The sequence below is a fragment of the Ursus americanus genome, chromosome 29 (genome assembly GCF_024610735.1).
Source record: "Ursus americanus isolate L20-20 chromosome 29, mUrsAme1.1.p, whole genome shotgun sequence".
Classification (NCBI taxonomy): Eukaryota; Metazoa; Chordata; class Mammalia; order Carnivora; family Ursidae; genus Ursus; species Ursus americanus.
In genome coordinates this window covers 24,812,827-24,832,352 of record NC_142155.1, presented here as the reverse complement: position 1 = coordinate 24,832,352, position 19,526 = coordinate 24,812,827, and the positions used below count along the sequence as shown (strand labels likewise).

Here is a 19,526-nt window from a genome sequence, read left to right as displayed (position 1 = left end):
ATGCAGAATGTGGAAGTGGCAATCCTAAGGAGAAGAGGGTATGTTATGCTATTGTGGTGCAATCGGGTGGGGGTGGTCAGAGAGCTTGGCAGTAGCAAAGCAAAGAGCAGAAAATCCTCTTAATGTGTGCAAGGCAGTTCAGTGCTGTCTTTACTTAGTAATTACTGAATTAAACGGCCATACAGTCAGTGTGCATCAATTCCTGCTTGTCAGCCAGAATCAAGATCTTCTAGCAATTCAACAAGGATTGTTGATTGATTCAAAGTGGCCCACGCCCCCTAAAATGCAGATGTAGTCTCCCTATCAGTGATAGTTATCAGAGTGAGTAATATAAGCACTGATTAATTTCTTCTGCCATTCAATGATGCAAGCATCTTCCATATTTGTGTGATGCCAGGGGTGTGAGGCAGAGAAGGAGAGGGAGTGTTGAAGGGGGAGACAACCGGAGTGAATACAAGAAGACCTACAGTCTCCAATCCCACACATCTGTGTGATGCCAGGCAAGCTCTCTGGCTCTCTGGATCTGTTTTCTTATCTGTCAAATGACGGAGTAATTTCTAAAGTCTTTCCTAACTCCATTTTTTTTTAAATTTTAATGTTTATATTAAAAACATTCTCAATTGGGGTGCCTGGGTGGCTCAGTCGGTTAATCGCCCCACATTTTGGCTCAAGTCATGATCTCAGGGTCCTGGGATCAAGCCCTGTGATGGCTCTGCCCTCAGCGGGCAATCTCCTTGAGGATTCTCTTCCTCCCCCACATCCCTTGCGCGTGAGTATGTAGACTCTCTCTCCCCCACACACATTCTCTCTAAAATAAATGAATCCTCAAAATATTTTAAAAATAAAAGCATTCTCATTTAGAACTCTTTTGGTTATCAATAACAGAAACTCACTGGAGCTAGCTAAAGCTAGAAAGAGACACTTGTTGGAAACTCTGTGTGCAAGGAATGACACATTAGTGTATTTCCTTTGACTCACACAAAACCTGATTCTGATCCTTCGTCCCATTGTGCCAGCAGGAACATGCAGGATAGGGTGTATGGGAATGTAGAGACGATGGTGTGAGAAGCAAGATGATACACAAGATATTGAATACACGCTACAGCCACAAAGATGCATACCAGCTGAACACCAACCTGGGTGGAGGGATTGGGAGCTGGTGAGATGGGGGAGCAAGGGAAAAAGAATTCAACAAAAGGAGCTCTTCTCCTTTCCAGTCCTTTTCCTCAAAAACAAGAATATTGGTGCCTTAATAAATTAACACATAAAGATACCTAAGCTTTTAATGGAATTCAAGGGTAGAGAAAGAGCCAGCCTACAAGGATGAATTAGAATCAAGGGTTTGGATGGCATTAAGACTCTAGATCCACCCCTTGCAGGCTCCTCTCTGGAGGAAGGACTCCCTCACTGTTTTCTTTTTCTCATTTGCTCCAACTGGCTTTGTCTAGTTTTCCAGTTTGAATGCTGCCAATATCTCCTAAATTTACTTTTTTGTTGTAGAGAGCTTGGCAGTAGATTAAGAGCACTTAATCACATAGATTAAGGATGAACCAAATCCAAATACTTCATGAAGGGGGACTAGTTGGCAAAGCTTGGGTCAAGTGCCTTTTTCTGGACCATCTAGCTGTGACCATAGTCCTATTGTGGCATAGTCATATTGGAAAAACAAAAACAAAAACAAAACAACCCTGCTGTATACTCTTGTGGCTACAACGTAAATGGTAGCCCAGGAGTGGTATTGAAAATATTTAACAGTTGCTATGGGATGAACATCAACCACTGAGAATGAACAACAGCCATGAAGAACCAGTACAGCTGAATAAGGGCATTCTAGCTGGATATCAGCCTGGGAGAGGGACAGAAGAGGACGAGCTTTTAGAAAATGGGAAATAATCATGAACTAGACAATTATCCAAGAGCGGTCTATCACAGAGTCTAAGAAAAAAACAGTCAAATCCATTGTAAAAACGAATAGTGTCCCTGGAAACTTTTTTGCAATTAGAGAGATAATTTAAGTTTCATTTTGGTCTCTATTTGATTGTAGGAATAATTCCACAGAATGTTGTGTTAAGTGTTGCAAACAATAGAAAAAAAATATAGCACGGGACACTCCCTATCCTCTGCCCCCAGGAGCTTTCACTCTGATGTGAGAAGGAAGACAGGGGAAATGCATAGAAGCAGGCATGTAACTGCATAGTGCCCCCAGTGTGTGCCCTGGGAGTCAGAAAAAGAAGGCATCCTTGTGGCCTAGAGAAGTCAGGGGTGCCTTCAGGGAGTAGCTGAGGCTGCTTTTTATTGCTCCTTTTAGCAAATTCTATAGATTAATGAAGGGACCCACCATCTCCACTTTGAGGGATGTCCTCACAAGGTCCAAGACAGCCTTACAAATCAAAGATGGGAATGCAGGAAACTTTGCTAAAGATTAGACACCAGCCTTCTGAATGAAGTGCTGCTACATGCTACGGCACAGAGGAGCCTTGCAAACATTATGCTAGACATGAAAGCCACATATTAGATGACTCCATTACATAAAATATCCAGAATAAGCAAATCCGTGGAAAGAGAAAGCTAATTTGTGGTTGCCAGAGGCTGGAGGGAATAGGGAACGCGAAGTGACGGCTCCTGGGTATGGGTTTCTTTGGAGGATGATGAAAATGTTCTGGAATTAGATAGTGGTGATGGTTGTACAACATAGTGAATGCACTAAAAGCCACTGAACTGCACACTTTAAAATGGTGAAATGTATGGTATGTGAATTATATCTTTTTACATTTAAGATTTTATTTATAAAAAAAGGGACACATGGGTGGCTTAGTCAGTTAAGCGTCTGCCTTAGACTCAGGTCATGATCCCAGGGTCCTGGGATTGAGTCCCACATCGGGCTCCCTGCTCAGTGGGGAGTCTGCTTCTCCATCTGCCTCCCGATTCCCCTGGTTGTGCTTTCTCTCTCTCTGACAACAAATAAATAAATAAAATCTTTTAGAAGAGAGAGAGAGAGAGATTTTACTTATTTATTTTAGAGAGAGAGCGAGAGCACAAGTGGGAGGAGGGGCAGAAGAAGAGATCCTCTAGCAGACTCCCTGCTGAGCACGGAGCCTGGAAACAGGGCTCAATCTCACCACTCTGAGATCATGACCTGAGCTGAAACCAAGAGTCCGAGGCTTAACTGACTGAGCCACCCAGGCACTCTGTGAATTATATCTTAATAAATACACAAACAATAAGAAAAACAAAAAAACACCAGCCTTCTGGTTAGAAATAACTTCTTTGTTCTTAACCCTCTTTGCTTTCCTCTATACATTTGTCCTCCCTATACCTACGCTGTGAATGTCTAGCTATTCACTGACAACTACCTAATTTATAATGCCAGACTAGAACCCTCCCCTGGGCTCCCACTGCAGCTGAACATCTTCCCCGAAGATCCCACAGTCACCTCAAACCCAACATAAGGAAAATAAAACTGCAGTTTTGGACCTGGCCCTCCTTTTCCCCGTGTACTTCCTCCCTAGTTGATAGCTCCCCTGACCATCCAGTCATTTAAACCATCCATGTGTGGGTCATTCTTTCTGTCATTCATTCATTCGTTTGTTTATCCTCTCAGTTAAGGCTATCTGAAGACCTGCTATGTATCAGGCATGGTGCTGTGTGCTGGAGAACAAGATATACATGATTTCAGCCTCTGCAGAGGACTCTGGGAAGGCGATTTAATTAAGAAATCCAACACAGTGGGATGAGAGCTATGACGTGGGAAACACAGGGATGTGTGTCTGTAGGCAAGCACACAGCTATTGGCATCCAACCTCCTACCTCCAACTAGCCACCAAATGCTTTTGATTTTACCTTTTAAATATTTCTTCAATCTGGTGTTTGCTTTTCATTCACAATATACCCTTGCCTTCTTTCAAGCCCTTAGCAGCTCATGCTAACATGACAGCAACTGCTTCCTAACCAGTCTCCTTGTCCCAGTTTCTCAGGCCTCCAGCCTCACTATTCTCAATTCCTTTTCCCACATTGCCTCCAGAAAGATCTTTCAAAACCGAAACATCTCACGTAATTTCCTTGTTTATAATTGTTCATCTCCTGTAGTGATGCAACACACCTGGGGGCTGTGCCATGCTCCCATCAGAACAGGAGCCCACGAAAGCAGATTGATGACATGAAGGGGGTTTGCCCCCCCAATCCCCAACTCTGGCAGAGAATCCTTCCGAGGACATGCATAGTCCTTTATTATGTGGCCCCCGCTTCCTTCTCCAATATCACTCCTTGCCATGGCTCCTCTCGTGGTCGGATAGATTTTCTTTCTCTAACTTTCCCAGTCCCCATGGTCTACACATCACCAAGCAAGGCAGAGAAGTTGACAGGCTTAATATAACAATTCATAAATGCTTTGCTGGCAAATGGATAAATGAGGCCACACGAAAGTTCTGAAGATCTTTCAGGTATTTGACCTTGAGGCCAGCTCTTGGGCTCTATCCCCCACCCACTTGATTAGAAGCCCTGACCCAGCCCAGCAGCAGGGGTGGATGGAGTGACGACAGCCTCCCCAAGACTGAGCACAAGAAGAGGTGTGACGCTGCGCAGAGCCGAGAGTGGAGGGAATGAAACAGCTTAAATGTACCAAAGAAAGAGGGCAGAAGAAAGGAAACAGAGAGAGAGCCCAAAGGGGAGAGATGACTCTCCTGTCCTTGCTTACTCAGGGTACATATCATACGGCCAGTGTGAATGTTGATACCCAGTCTTGGTGCTAGTTAGAGGAACCTGTGCGGTAAGAGCAGCTGCTCCTGAATATCTCTTCCCCTGCGGATTTTATATGAGTTGGAACATGCCACTGGAACCCACTTTCTTGAATATTGCACATGTGTGATTAGGTCTCTTCCTTCCTTGTTGAGGGCTATAAGCAGGGGTTGCACCCATATGTGCCCTACACACTAGCCCTTGTCATTCCCTGCTAGTGTGGTGCTGTTGTGTGCCTCCCAGGTTTTGCACCTGCTCTTCCCTCAGACCAGAAAGCTTCTCTCTTCTCCTGTCTGTTCATTAGTCCTCATCCTTCATGATTTACCTTGAGCTTTTCCGGACCCTGCCAACAGGATAAGCCAGGTGACTAAGGAGCTAGACGAGGCTACTTCCCTGTTTTTCCATACAGGGAAAAACGTCCTGTATCTGTCTCTTACAGCCCTTGCCACAGTGTATCACAATTATTTGTATAAATGTCTTCTCCACTAGATGGGAGGATGGGGATTGCATCAAGTGTATCTCTTTATCCTTAGGTCTTAGCAGAGTGCTCTTAGCACCTAGGGGGTCTTCAATAAATATTTTCTGAATAGATGAAAGAATTAATAATAGACTGCTGCATATTGAATAATAGGCACCCATCCCTTTGTTTCCAGACTAAATCTTATTTAGTGTCCTCATAGCATCCAAGTAAGGTATTTCCCTCCTGACCTAAACAATTTGCTGACCCCCTTGTCAAAAATGTAGAGGGATCAGGGCTAATTGGATTTGTCTGAAGAGGAAGAGAGAAGAGAGAAAGAGAGAGACTTAGAGCAGCCAGGTCTCATCTTGTTGCAAAGTTTACTGGGCTCAATCTCAATAAAATTGGATCAGCCAGCACAGTTCTCTTCCAGCCCTGATTTAATAGAGGGGATAAGAGATGTCAAATGCACCATCAGAGAGGATCATGGCAGGAAAGAAAACTGTTTAGATTCAAAGGAGCTGGCCGAAGGAGCCAGTCATGCCCATTAGTGGCTGTTAAGACAAGAGGCACATTGCCTATTGCACTCAGTGTCCCCTCCAAGAACCTCGGGTTCTTGGAATCCAAGCATGGTGATTTTGACCTCCCTGCCACCCGCTTCCCTGGTGCCACTGATGATGGAGTGACTCTGATACAGTTTATGGTTGCCTTGAGCTAGTTACCTCTTTGAACATCTATTTAAAAAAGAGGATAATGATACTTGTTTGTTGTTGTTATGAGCTCAGAAGCACTGACAAATCACAATTGTTGTAACTAACTTCGTTATGTTTTTGTCCTACCGTAATCTACAATTATAGTCCATTAGAATTATACTTAGGTACAGAACAATCAACAACGGCCATTTGTGTATTTATTTTATTAAGGATTTTTTTGAAAAATGTTGAAAATAACTTTTAAAAAAATTAAGTTCTCCTGAAACATCACCATCTAAAAGTAACCATTATGAGAGTACAGCTCTCTTTTTCTTTTGTCTCTCTCTCTTTTTCAGATTTTATGTTTAAGTAATCTCTACATCCAATGTGGGGCTCAAACTCACAACCCTAAGACTGAGAGACGCACGCTGCATGAACTGAGCTAGCCAGGTGCCCCCATATATGTCTTTTTTTAAAAAATTAGATCACACTGCATATCCAGCTGTTTTACTAAACCACGGAACTGCAGACTGCAAGTTTCTCTATGCTACATGGTCTGCACGATTTTTGAAGACTTTACAGTATTCCGTCTCATGCATGGACCCTAGTTAATTTGGTCAGGACTCAGTCATCGTATTTTACCCCAGAGACTATTTGCCCTGTGATCTTCCTGCTGAAACTTCCTGTTGGCATTGCCAAGATTCTACGTTTCCGGTCAAAATACCCAGGGTTTTAGGTAATTCTTGGAGGCTCTCAGGAACATTTTGGGAGAAAGACCCAATCAAGTTGGATCTCTATGCATAGAGTGGCTTCCAGGTTCCTCCCTGGGTTTCTTCAGGGCTGGAGAATCATGGTCTAGTGGCAGGAGTAACCAGAGAAATTTAATTTAATTGAGAGGGAGAAAAAAGGAGGGGGAGAATTTTACTTTAGTTTTTTTTTTTAAGATTTTTATTTTTAAGTAATCTCTATGCCCAATGTGGGGCTCGAACTTATAACCCCAAGATCAAGAGTCACATGCTCTACTGACAGAGCCAGCCAGGCACCCCAAGAACTTTACTTTGCTTTGAACTCTTCAGGATGCCCCCTCCATCGGCTGAATTTCTGCAACTCATTTTACCTCAGTTCAATTCAGTTTGACTTAAAAAAATGGAGTGGTCTATTTCTGTAGCATGTCCCGCTGGGGACCCAGAATTACCCTTGCTCATTCTTTTTTCTTCTCTCTCCCCCTCTCCCAAATGGGAAAACATGCTTCTCCTCAGTTGCTTTTTCTTGTCCTCATTGTTTCCACCCCGAGGGCATAGTCTTTTCTAGTCCATTTCTAGATCATTCTACCATCCTCTAAGGGATCTGGAGTAGATGATCATGGACTCCTGGGCTCACTGGATTCCAAATATGCAGAGCATTCACATGATTTGTTCACTTATTCGGTGATTTTTTTTTCCAGCACATACCATGTGCTAGGTCGTATGGGTGTGGCAATGAATGGCATGTACACAAACCTTGCTGCCTAGGACCTTACAGTCTAGTGGAGCATAGGGAATTACAAAATGATGTAATGATGCAAGAGAGGTCAGCTCAAGATGCTCTATCTCAGTAGACCAAAGGTCACTTTTGACCAAACTTATAACTTTAAACCTGGCCCAGCATTCAGGTCACTGGGCTCATTCAGAGAGGTATATATATGAACTAGAGAAGACTCCAATTTATCTTCTCCACTCCTGAGGTCTGGGCTAGGGTAGCCCTTGATCTCCCCTATTCTCCCCCATACTCTTCCTCGGGTATAGCCCTAGATCTCCAGATGGCTGCATGGACGGGCCAGTTCTGGCTCCCTAGCTTACCGCTATGAAGTAAAAACAGACTCAGTGAACGTGAGCTGGCTTAAACTGGTCAATTGTTTCACTGATTTTTTTTTTTCTTTTTAAAACCATTAAAACCCTGAAACCAAGCCAGAATCAAACATGAATAATGCAATTGTTAGTCATGTTGGCCAAGATTGCCATTTTCATCTTTCCATGCTCTTTAAAAGAACTGAGAGCCAAGATAAGTCTCTTTCAGACAGACATCAACTAAAAGGCAATGGATGGAACATTCTGCCACTGTAGGGAATTCTGGCCCTACCCCACCACTGTTTAACAGAGGATGGATAGTCTGTGACTTTGCTTATCAACCTGACTTAGATGACAGATGGTAGGCAGAAATGAGCTACAAGGGGCTGTATACTGCCCCCTGCAACACACCAGTGGGGGACATGGTGAAGTCAAAGGTTCAAGCCTCAGTTTTCCATCCTGGGTGACTTCACATGACTCTTCTTCTCTAGTCCTAAAGCTGAGAAACGTCCCTCCTAAATTTCCCTGTAAACATAGTCCGGATTGAATTGGAGTTGGGCAGGCTAAAAAATGTTTACTTCCCCAAATTTTTGACCTCAGTCTTGGAAGTTCAATTCCTCTGATTTTCCCCAGGGTCAGGGATTGCCCACCCTCCTCCCTCCCCCAGGATATAATGACTAAGAATCAGGAACAAAGTGAAGGGAAGAAACTTAATTGTTAGGACCTTTCGAGAGGGGGGCAACCACGTTATTTACTCTGAGGCTCTTCATTCTTCTAAAGAATAAGTAAAAGCCTCATATTTTAATATCCACACTTTTATTTGCCATTCAATTACTATGATCAAATTATAAACCTTGTTTTCTAAATTTAAGTGTTGTTTGGAACAAATGTTAAAATTCTTATATACATCAAATGTTGTTGGAATGCAGGAATTTATATTGTTGTATTGATTATATAAAGGGTAACTGGTTGCTCATTTTATCATTCGTCCTTATAGTTTCCTATCTGATGCTCTTGGACCAGGCACGAGTTGCAACAGAATGGGTGGTCAAATCCAAGGCCACACAACCTCACACATGCCCAGGAGCAATTGCTGTATTTTGTCTCTTGCCTACATGTGTTCATTGGTTTGCTCCCTGAATTGTTAGCTAATTGTTATCATTAAGAAATAAAATGGGGGAAAAAAGGAATAAACCACTCCAGAAGAAATAAAATTAATGAACCCCACCATTCCACTATTAAGTAAAATAACATAGACACACAATACAAGAAAACCATTATACTTATTTTTATTTTGAATTTGATTCAACCACCGCTCATTAGAATCCTGTGTGTGAAATTAGTATCATGGTTGTTTCCCCACTTGGCCAGCAGGCAGTTTAGAAAATAGAAAAGCAGAGTGTGGGGGCACCTGGGTATCTCAGTCGGTTAAGTGTCCAACTCTTGATCTCAGCTCAGGTCTTGATCTTAGGGTTGTGAGTTCAAGCCCTGTGTTGGGCTCCATGCTGGGCATGGTGCCTACTTGAAAAAGAAAGAAAAAGAAAGAGAGAGAGAGAGAAAAGAAGAGGGAGGGAGGGAAGGAGGGAGAAAAAGAAAAACTAAGTGTGGATGTCTGTCTGATGATGGAATGTTAAGGAATGGATAGATTTGATATCAGGGTTAAAAATATAGATATTCAAGTTTTTCCAAATCACTCCTTTCCAGTCCACTGGAATAAGTATATCTTCTCTTCAAGTAGAAAGTATTAGAACAAGGATCCTATAAGCAACCATTCCATGAAGCCATTGCTTTTTTACCACCATTTATCAAGCCCTCATTATATGATAAGCACAATGCTGAGTGCTTAATATGTGTTATTTCATTTAATCCTAGCAATAAATATATGAAATGGGTACAATTATGATTTCCATTTTACAGATAAGGAGCCTGAAGTACAATACCAAAAGCTCTAAGTGATGGCAATGGGGCTCAGAGTCAAGATGGTCTGATTTCAAGCCCAATTTTTTTAATTAAAGTATAATGTATAACACTATATTAGTTTCAGGTGCTCAACATAATGATTTGATATTTGTATAGATCGCAAAATTATCACCACAATAAGTCTAGTTTCCCCTGTCACCATATAAAGTTACATAATATGAATACAATATTATTGACTATAGTCACCATGTTGTATGTTACATTCCCATGACTTATTTATTTTATGATTGCAAGTTTATACCTCTTGACTCCCTTCTCACATTTCACCCACTTCCAAACCCCCTTCTCCTTTGGCAACCACTAATCTGTTCTCTGCACCTATGAATTTCTGTTTGTTTTGTTTATCCATTTGTTTTATTTTTTAGATTCTACATATATGTGAAATCATAGACTATTTGTCTTTCTCTGTCTTACTTATCTCATTTAACATAATACCCTCAGAATCCATCCATATTGTCACAAATGGCAATATTTCATTCTTTTTTTATGGCTGAGTAGTACTCCATTATAAATACACCACGTCTTCTTTATACATTCATCCATCAGACACTTTGGTTGTTTCCGTATCTTGGCTATTGTGAATAATGCTGCAATGAACATAGGAGTTCATATGTCTTTCCTAATTAGTGTTTTCATTTTCTTTGGAGAAATACCGAGAACCAGAATTATTGGACCATAGGATAATTATATTTTTTGTTTTTTGAGGAATCTCCATACTGTTTTCCATATTGGCTGCACCAGTTTGCATTCCCACTAACAGTGCATGAGTGTTCCCTTTTATCTACATCCTTGACAACAATTCTTACTTCTTGTGTTTTTGATAATAGCCATTCTGACAGGTGTGACATGCTATCTTATTGTGAATTTGCATTTCCCTGATGAATAGTGAATCTTTTCATGTGCCTGTTGGCCTCTACATGTCCTCTTTGGAAAAATGCCTTTTCAGATCTTCTCATTTTAAATTCCATTTTTAAATTGAATTATCTGAGAGGTTTGAATGTTGTTGTTATTATTGAGTTGTATGAGTTTTCTATGTAGTTTATTGGCTATATCATTTGCAAATATCTTCTCCCATTCAGTAGGCTGCTTTTTTATTTTTTGATCGTTTCCTTTGCTTTGCAGAAGCCTTTTAGTTTGATGTAGTCCCATTGGTTTATTTTTGCTTTTGTTGCCATTGCCTTTGAAGTCAGATCCAAAAAACATCACCAAGAGCCATGTTAGGGAGCTTACCGCCTATGTTTTCTTTTAGTAGCTTTATGGTTTCTGGTCTTATTCAAGTATTAATCCATTTTGATTTAATATTTGTGTGTGGTATGGGATAGTGGTCCACAGTGCAAAGAGCTTCTCCTTTTCTCTGCCAAGATAGTGAGAAAACTCATGGCCCTCAGTTTGCCTATGAGATGTAAAAGAAAACAAAAAAAACCCTAGTGTTTTAAACAACACTGTTTCTTGTATGAGTTTTCAGGAGTAGGTCTCTTAGGGTAGACCAGTATAACCCAGTATAGATGTTTCAACAGATGGTTTAACTATAGCACACTTCCATTTCTCCATGTCACTGTGAGGGTAACAATTCCTATCCCCTTCCTACTTCATGTAAAATATATGAAGTTTAGGGATACAATGTCACCGCAAGCACTTTGAGCTTTTTGGAAGAACAATGCTATGTAAACACACTGAGAAAGCAATAGAAAAACAGTGTCAGTGTGGTATGTATACAACATAAAATGGACCAAATTATTTTTTTAGAGTTTGGGACAAAAATAGCTCCTTAATCTTGCATATCTAGTTTTTAATTACTCTGTATATTGGCTGTGTCCGTGGCTCTCAAGGGCAATCTGAACAAGGAATGTGTCTGATAGAATGTTGATTGGGTTGGCAGTTTAGCATTCTCTTTCTAGAGGAAATTCTGTAATATCCCAGATCTTGCCTGTTTCCAGCTTTTGGAAAAACCACATCAAAATTTTGTTGACAGATGAAAGCGCTACATGGAGGGAGATTGGCCATGAATTTCTATACACTAAAGGCCATCCTTACTATCCTTTATGAAAGATCCAGGAGGCTTTTATTAATTCAAAAATAGTAACGTCACTTTAGGGCTCTTTTTTCCAGAATTACCAAAACGTCACTTGTACTGCCCAAACTAAAGTGGGCCATCACCTCCAAGTAAGAAATGGAAGAAGCTAGTGTGAGATCCAAGTAGTGTGAGATCCAAGGATGTGAATGTACTTAACACTACTGAACTGTACAGTTAAAAAAAATTTCATATTATGTTTACCACAATTAAAAGTTTTTTCAAAAGGTTAAGATGATAACATTTATGTCACGAGTATTTTACCACACTTAAAAGGAAAAAAGGCAAGACGAATGAGAAACCACCTCTCTTATCTCGTGGCTCTGGACGGCACCACTCGTAAACAGAACCCTCTGCCCCCAGATGAAAATGCCTGATACCCATTACACTTTAGGCTGAACTTTCACGTCTGCCCCCTAGATAGAGGTTCATAGGACAGGAACATTTAATATTTTCTTTTCTTTTCTTTTTAAAGATTTTATTTATTTATTTGCCAGAGAGAGAGCATGAGCGGGGGGAGAGGCAGGTTCCTTGCTGAGCAAGGAGCCTGACAAGGAACTCGATTCCAGGACTCTGGGATCATGCCCTGACCCGAAGGCAGACACTTCACCGACTGAAGCACCCAGGTGTCCCCATTTACCATTTTCTTACTGTGACACTGAGAAAGCCTTAAAGGACTTGTTGGTCTTCTTTTAAGACAAGAGACCCTTTTCCACACTCCAGGTAGAGGGGCTCTCAGGGGAGAAGCAGCATAATCAGCATGCATTTCACAGACTCTCCAGCTCTCACTGACAGCCCCCTTCAGTTGGATTGAGTCTGTGGTTGGGCCTTCATATTTGCTGACCAGTAATTTTGTTTCTAGAGTGGCAAAAAGAGGAAAAAAAGGGACTTTTTATTCCCTGTCAATCAGCTATCCTGTACATTTATGATCTCTGGCCAAAAGATAAATGTGTGTTAATATTGAGGGCTTGTGTTTTTGTGAATATGGGAGGATTCCCTGACATCTTTGGGGTGAAGCAGGGATGGAGAGGGCAAATCTGCAGAAGGCCTACTGTGACACTTCCACCAGTATCTATGAGTACTGGGTCTGTGATTCTATGGGAAGACCAGTGGCCCTGAAGCCCCGGCCCCTTACTCTTTCCTAGTCCTGACTCGGCTTCAAACCTGGCCATTGAACCGCTGAATTGAAAAGTCTTCATTTATGAAGTTCGAATAAACCCTGTTGGAAAACCTACTATTTTTGCTTCATGCTGTTTTGCTGAAGATAAAGACAATAATGGATTTCAAAATGTTTTGAAAAGTGAAAACACAGTACAAATGTGAGGTGTTGTTAAACATGTTACTGGAGCAGGGTGGTATAATGGCAAAGTGGCAGGTGTCAACAAACCGGAGCTAGGCCCCAGTGTCTCGGGAAAGTAATGACATGAATCAAATGAACCTCCTCCAGGAGCATTGGTTCAGGCCATCTTCTCAGGATCCGATCGGTTTTTCTTTTTTTCCAGATAATGGAGGCTGCTTTTCAATAGCAAAGCCAATTTGATTTGTTAATTGATGTTCCTACATCTGAAGTGTATTTTTGTCCTGGTAAAAATACAGACGGGCGAGGAGAGCAAGTCTGGGACCAGGTGTGGAGTTTCCTCTCCTGCCCTGTCCCCTTGTGTGTGTAGCTCATTGATATTGCGGACGCGCTAGTGAGCTGTGGATTGAGGATATAGGGGTAGAGACGTGGTTTCCTCGCATGTCAGTGTAAGAGGTGTGTTTGTGCGGTGCCTAAGTCGCAGGAGAATACTTCACGGGTGTATCTCAGGGGTGTGAAAATGTGTGTCTGCCAGGGCCCTCCTTGGTGTGTTATAACATGATCTCACAGGCAGAATGACCCTGAATGTGCAGATGCGGGTGGCTGAGAGGCCAGAACTTGAATCGGTCTTGAGATGGAAGATGAAGTTTGTTGTTGCCGTCCCCCTTTTCCAAAAACACCTCCAAAAACCAAAAAGCAAAAAAGCCTTGGAAAAGGGCCTCTGGAGTGTGTTCTTCGAACCGATAGGACAGCAGTTAACGTGTCCCTCTCTCAAGCCCGCGGGCCTTCCCAGCTGAAAGGAGAGTGTGTGGGACTGACCCCGGGAGGAAGGAAGAGGTGTCAGTCAACTTCCTCGGTGAGGCGGCACCCCGGTCGCGCGGGGCGCGCGGGTCTGCGCATCCCGCCTCCGGCCGGGAAGGGGCGGAGCCGGGCGGTGCCCGCCCCCCGGCGGTCCCCTCCCCCGGGCCGCTCCCCTCTGCTGCGCCCGCCGCAGTCACAGCCGCCTGCGGGAAGCTGGTAGCCGGGAACCCGAGCCGGAGTGCGGGCTGGGCTGGGCTCGCTCGCGGGCTCACCCGCCGCCCCTGCAGGTGAGTCGGGGGCTCCGAGCCGGGCGCGCGGTCGGGGGGGCGGGGAGCGTCAGGACCGCGCAGTTGGGGAGCCCCCGGGCTCAAGCACGGGGGGGTGGTGATGGAATGTCCCCGCGAGGTTGGGGAGCCCCAGACCCCGAGCCCCGAGGGGCGCCCAGAATCGCAACATTGAGGAACCCGAGCCCGGGGACTGGGGTTCAATGCTCCAGTGTTGGGGAGTCTCAGACCCCGAGCCCTGAGAGTGAGGCGGCAGGTCAGGATCCAGACGTTGGGGACTCCCGGAGCCCGAGCCTGGAGGACTGAGGGATCAGGACCGCGACGTTGGAGAGCTTCGTTGCCGGAACGAGGGTGTCCTGTCGGCATTCTTGGGGCGCCCTCCGCAGGGCGGAGGGGAATTGAAGGCGGGGGGGAGTGCGGCGGCGGGGAAGCCCGAGGCGGGCGGGGCGGCAGGGGAGCCCCGGAAAGGGTCGGGGGGTGGAGAGGCTTGTGGCTTTTGGGGGGGAAGGAAGGAGGGGGCCTCTCCTGGAGGGGGCGCGGGAAGCGGAGTTGTGCAGGAAGCCGGGGATACGTTGTGGAGCATAGGGGGTCGGAGGGATGGAACGCCTCGGCGGAGGATCCCGGGTGGCTGGGGGCGGGGGTGAGGGGGCAGGGACTCGCGGAACGTCTCGGCCTAGGGGACGCACCCTCTCGGTGGAATGGGGTCATGGAAACCTCGAGAGGGCATTCACTCCGGAGGGCAAGACCAGGCCATCACAGACGGGGGGCGGGAGGGACTAAGGAGCGGCGCACCTCGCTGACTGCCGCGGGGACCTGAAGGCAGCGAGGGCACCCCAGATCCCAATGCATTTGTGGGCCCTGGAGCACAGACCCACGGGGGGTAGATCCGCGGGCCCCGATGGGGTCTTTGCTGCATCTCCTATTTCTAAGCTGGGTTAGAAGTGATTTTGCCCAGGGACCCATTGAGAACAGTCTGGGCTTAAAGGAGTAGTTAAGGAGTGAGATTTCAAATGTGCAGAGAAGCTCTACCTGTGTGTGTGCCTTAGACACAACTCATAATAAAGGTGTGTTTAATTCTTAGATCCACTTGTGTTACTTGCTCCTCACTCTCCTATACTTTGTGAGAAGCCGTTTCTGAGTAAAAACTGGAGGAAAATAAGCGAGGCGGGGGGGGGGAGGGGCGTGCACGCAGGCACACAGGGACACACAGCGCCCACAAATGCACTGCATTCCACAGCCGAGTAAACACGAGAAATATTGTACAGTTTTGGATTGTTTGTGTTGGCATGGACTTCCTCTACCGAAGTTAATAGGAAGTTACCTGCATGGAAGGTGGACGGCCTTTGACTACCCTCTTAAGATAGTCACAGCGGGTACCCACCCCTGTGCTGCTTACACCCTTGACCAGGTCACTGGCAGGACACTAGGCTGCTTAGTGCCTCAGTGAATGGGTAGCCAAATGTGTGTCTAAAGATAAACAAACGACCAGTACATTTTCTGGTTTTTTTTTTTTTTCCTGTTGTTTATTTTGGGTCTCCAGCTCCCTTCAATTAGTTAAATAATATTGACATTGTATATTAACTTATCCATATGGTTAATTTTGTATGGTAATTAGTTTAATTATTTCATGTAACAGTTAATTCAGGACTACTCAGGGCCCCAGGAGTCCTATCGAGTGGATTTCTCCCCTGGAAGTTTCCTGGCCTTTGAGGGGCAGGCAGAGAGAGAGATGATCCCCACCCCTTTCCTTCTGTGCTGTAGATAAAGGTCCAAATCTGACACATACTGAGATTTAAACTTCCTGGGAGGACCAAGGGCTATTTTGGCAACAAGCTTATGTTGGGCCTCTTTTTTTTTCTTCATGAAAAGGAAATCTCTTCAATACTGATGCAAGTTAACAGAAAAATGATTTATTCATTTTGCAAGTATCATTTCAGGACATGCTTTTTTTTTTTCATTAAGGGGGAGGTCAGAACCTTGCCCCCAAATCTGCGTTATCATTATTGCACAGCGTATTTATTTACTTGGACATACCTAGCTGATTCTTTATATTCTTTATCCAAATGTTATAATAAATATGCCCATATTTATACATTCAAATGAGTATTTCTCCCCTTCAGAAGACTCATCTTGGCAAGCTGTGGACTGATTCTAGTGATGCTGTCATTGCTGAGCATAATTTTGGAGCTCCTGCCTTGGAGTTACCTTCAGAGTTTGTAACACATTTACTGAATTGCCTCCATGATGGCAAACCTTCCTCAGTTGGGAAACAGACAAATACCAAGCGGGATCAACTCTGGTTTCTGAGGTGACGAATTGAGGCTGTAATAGGAAATATGCCCATTAAAGTAATGAAAGTCCTCTTGAAGGACTGGCAGTTTTAAAGGGGGCATCCAGTACAGGTGTGCAAATGTGTCTTAGGATTCGAAAGTAATTGCTTTGAAGCAATCTTTATTTGCGTGTGTATGCTCTCATGTGCATGTAAAAAAAATTGGTCCCATCACCTATTGTTATACGATATGGCCTCTTGGGCTGGAGAAAATAAGCCTTTCTTTTCTCTTTCAAGGTACTCTTTACCAGGCAGGTTCCATCACTGTGCATTTTTACAGAAAACAGACCAAAAAAAGACTTGTTTTCTCACCAAAAAAAGGTACCCAGAAAGTCACTTACCCCACATGTAGTTAATGACTGGTACTTGAGTTTTTATGTGAAAGGATCTATGTAGAAGTAAGGGGAAGAGAGTGAGTTCTGCAAATGTGTTTCAGTTTTGGCACTCCGTGGCACACAGTGTGAAAAATTAACATGTCCTTTTCCATTTTTTCCCTAAATTACCAATTTTTTTAAAGGTTATGTAACGTGAAGCTTCATACACCCAGGGCTTGAATCTTGATCTAGCTGTGATCTTGGGCAAGTGATTTCATCTCTTTCAGACTCAGTTTTCCTACCTTAAAATGAAGATGCTAATGATTGTGCACCCCATGAGGCTGTAATGAGATTTCTGCATGCAAAATACTGAATCCAGTGCCCGACACATAAGTGCTCAAGAGAGTCTAGCTATTTTTGTTACTAATACTGTTTATTGATAGTTTTATATTAAAAGTCCTTTGAAGCCATGTATAAATTTACCATTTCCAAGGTAATGATATTCCCTCTGCTGGGCTTTGCAAATGAATATGTGAATGGGAACATTTTGTTTTTACTCTCCTAGCTTCTCAGGAATTTTTTAAGTGATCTTAAAAAGCAACCATTGCTAGCTGCTTTATTTTGAATTCAGATTTTTTTTAAATGAACATTCTTATTTTTATTGTATATTAGGTATAACAGTTTGGTGAAAATCTGAAGGAAAAAATTTTAAAAGCTCCTCCTATAATTCTTTTCCTTGATCGGTCAAATACTCTTCTAATGTAATAGCCACCGTTCTCTTGGCATGTATTGAAAGGGATGATTCGGGTGCACATTTGTTTTCATTGAACTCGAATTTCAATCTGCTTTGTTTGTTAAATGACAGGGAAGAATAACTTGGCACTAAGTTCTTGGCTCTTTCATAAATACTGACATTAATTTTTTTCCGATTCTATGGTTTCTGTTGTGATATAAATTAGGGAGCTGTAAAAATGTGGGAAAAGAATTTTATCTTAGTTTTAATCAAATAGCTAGGGGTTGCTGTGAAATAGATGTTTCGTGAAATGTTCGACATTTAGCGAGAGTTCTCTGTTTTAGGCAGGTGTGTGCAGGAGACAGAGGTAGAAACAGACTTGTCATCCAAGAGTTCACATAAGGTGTTCCCTTAGGACCATACAGTGGCAAAAAGTTTTTTCTCCTAATGGCTTATGGGACTAAGGATTCATGTGGATTTCACTACATGTTCTCTTCCCTCAATTTCTTGAAGAAAGCTAAATATACGGGTCTCTTAATAGTGTTCATATTTTTGAGGAGGATTAACTCTTAGAATTAGATCCTGCTGTGCATTCATATGCCGTGAAAGGAGATCCTGCTATTAAAGTACTTAGTGAATTTTAAGTGATCTATAACTGTAGCATAAGGTGGTATTATTGTTGTACAGTACTTTCCTAGAGTATTCTGATTATCACCTCCAGAGTAGTGTTTGGTTCCAGCTCTGTCTCTCTTCTGAGTAGTTGTGAACGTACTTATGAAGTACCAGGGAGCAAGACAACATGGTGGTGATTTAGACTAGAGTAGTGCTCCCCTCCTCTCCGCCCCACATCTGATAATGTCTGGAGATAATTCTTATTATCACAGCTGGAGGGGAGAGGGATGTTAAGGCATGTAAGGGGTAGAGGCCAGAGATGCTCCTAATAAGCATAATGTAACGCAAAGGACAGCCCCCCAAACAAAGAATGACCAACTGAAATGTCAGTAGTGCTAAGAAACTCTGGACTGGAGCATGGGATCTGGAGTGGACATCAACTTGCGTTAGCATCCTAGCACGTCCCTGGGTAAGTTCCTTAAACCTGAGATTTTATATAACTCGTGCCTGAAGAGATATTGTAGAATTAAATGAGATAATGTGTATAAAGTGCTTAGTGCACAGAAGGTGTCCAGTAAATGGTAACTCTTAGTATTATGTCTCGTTAGGAAATCCAGGGACTAGGCTTCAAACAGCTTTGGTTATTTAACTCGTTGTGTATAGAACCAATCCAGGCTTCCTGATCCCATCTGTGTGTCTGAGAGTAGGGCAGAGACACGGTAGGGTGGAGACACCTCTGGCCCGCCGTGGTTCCTTCTGCATTCTGGCCCAGGTTCTGCCGTTGTCCTGCTAGGCAGCCAAGTACAGGCTGAAGGTGATTCCAGCCAGGTGAACAGGACAGTCTATCTCCCGCACCTCTCTTGTGTAGAGGAAAGGCGAGCTGTGGGTGGAGGCCCCTTCTGTTTCATCTAGGCTCAACTGGGAAGGAGATAGCCAAGCTGGGAAGCTCCTTCCGACTGAGCTAATCTCTAGGATCTACTCAAGACCCTTGTCTATGCCTGGCCAGAGCTTTCTCTGCAGCCTTAGCAGGCTATGAGCAAGGTCTGGCAGTTTCCCTTTTTTTTCCCCTTAGCCCCTTCTACTCAAGCGACAAGTTCTTTGGGGGTCCCTTTACTTTTTAAAGAGCCGTCCAAATCTACTCCAGTTTTTGCTCTGCATGGGGTTACCAGCCATCTGGGAGGAGATAGGAGACCTCCCATAAAGCCCAGGCTCTGTTTTGATCTTCTTGCCTTTCTGTGTTTACCTCGTGCACACTGGAGCCACTGAGTGAGTAATCCACTCACTGTAAGCAGCAGAGCTTCAGCACGGTGGGGGTGGGGCAGCCATTCTGGGTGCAGAGAGTATTTAGCAGACCAGGATGTAAATAACACAGCGGTTTTTTTAGCTGTGAGCTAGA

At 43.6% G+C, this 19,526-nt stretch overlaps 1 protein-coding gene across 3 annotated transcripts in view; it reads left to right on the top strand.

Moving 5' to 3' along the window:
- The window catches only part of PAQR8 (progestin and adipoQ receptor family member 8), a 114,128-nt gene that overhangs the window by 58,861 nt on the left and 35,741 nt on the right, over nucleotides 1–19,526 (top strand). Inside the window, exon 1 of one of the 3 annotated variants that reach the window (XM_045802297.2) lies at nucleotides 14,019–14,145. The exons of the other annotated variants lie outside the window; for them this stretch is intronic. The gene's annotated coding sequence lies outside the window, so the exon portion shown is untranslated. Of the gene's footprint in view, nucleotides 1–14,018; nucleotides 14,146–19,526 lie in introns of those variants that run through there. 3 annotated transcript variants of the gene reach the window in all.